This window comes from Rhagoletis pomonella, unplaced genomic scaffold (assembly GCF_013731165.1).
Source record: "Rhagoletis pomonella isolate Grant_MI unplaced genomic scaffold, Rhpom_1.0 Rhpom_scaffold_00600, whole genome shotgun sequence".
NCBI classification, from domain to species: domain Eukaryota; kingdom Metazoa; phylum Arthropoda; class Insecta; order Diptera; family Tephritidae; genus Rhagoletis; species Rhagoletis pomonella.
Genome location: NW_023459154.1, coordinates 42,531 through 44,249, shown reverse-complemented (window position 1 = coordinate 44,249; position 1,719 = coordinate 42,531).

The following is a 1,719-nucleotide window of genomic DNA, read 5'->3' as shown; positions in this document are numbered from 1 at the left end:
TGGGCGTAGCCACGCCTACTTATGGTTACATGCGTATATCTTGGTAACCGCTGCACCAATTTCTTCCAAACTTGGCACAGTTGTTGGTCCTGCTACAACATACCAAATGACCGAAAATTTTTAAAATCGGACAATAACCACGCCCACATCCCATATAACGGTAATTTAGAAAAATACGAAATCCTCGATAAATCAGTAAATATTAAAGCTAATTTATTCAAAATTGATGGTTGCAACAATTTTTTACCAAGAAATGCGCTTGTGATACAATTTTGGAAAATGGGCGTGGCACCGCCCACTTATGATCACATATATGTATCTCGCTAACCGTTCTAGCAATTTGCACCAAACTCGGTATGGTTATTGTGCTTGCCACATAAAAGCAAAGCGTTGAAAATTATTGAAATCGGACTAAATTACGACCGCTTTTCATATAACGGTATATTTCAGTAATGCTTGAAACTTCAATATTTCGAAATTTAAGGCCGCTAATTTACTTAAAATTTATACACCCCGGCTTATCGTGTAGCGATAGCTTTCGGAAAGGTGAAAATACGTGCGCCGGGTATTTAATGTTCGGCTCCGCCCGAACTTAGACTTTCTTACTTGTTTATATTGTGCTAAGCAAGAAATATTTAGGAACATACAATTTCATTTCGTTTTTTACTAAAATACACTTTTGAACTCAATGCGTAAGAACTTATATGCTAGGCATGTATGTACATACATATAGTGGTCCACGAAATAAAAGAATTGCGATATTTCGACTGGTTTTGGCATTTGTTTATTTAATGCTTATTATTATTTTTTTACAAAAGTCTAGCTGGTATACACAAACACCATATAAATTCATATTTCAAACTTTGTACAAAAATTAGAAAAATTCTGCTTATTTTCACCAAAATTTCAAACTTTTTGATCAGAATTTTTGTCTGGTTTGTAAACCATTTAATTCTAGTATACTAAAGTGCAAGTTTCAAGCTGCTATCAAATAAGGTTAATTTTTGTAATTTTTTTTGCTGGCAGTGTCCTCCATATAAAAGAAAATTGTCGAACATACTTTTGTATGGAAAAATGGTGAAACACCTTCAACCAAAAAATAATACTTTTTGTGAGCTGTCTGCAAATGTTGTTTGATGTTGGCTGTTGTCTGAATATGTGAAAAGAAATTCCAAGGAATCGGCGAAAAAAGGCCGATGCCGATGCTCAATTTTGTGCCGATACTAGCCGATGCCGATGCCGATTAATTGGTCGGACTCTAATGTAAAATAATACTATATATAATTACCCACAAGTCAAAGCGGAAGATAAATACAGGTACTCAAGCAATTAACGGAGCAGTTTCCGACTTCCCCCTTATGTCGTGAATTTATTAAACAGTTCAATCCCCATGAACTTCCACAAATTCTCCAACCCGGAGCCTGAAAAATACAAGATAACGTAATAGCTCAACAAACTATATTTGGTTGGGTGATAAGCGGTTCCGCCGCAAAACTATGAAAGTAAAGAGCAAAAAATAAGACCCCGCGCATTCAATGCCATAAGCTCTAACCCATGAGCACACTATATAACTCAAACCAAAGGGCAATAAATAAGACCCATGAGCACACTGCGAAAATAGACAAATATTTTCAATATTTTTATTGAGCTTTATACCACGATTGTTTATTAGGGAAAATTGAAAAAGCAACAAAGTCTAAGCGGTAGAAGTATAGCAGC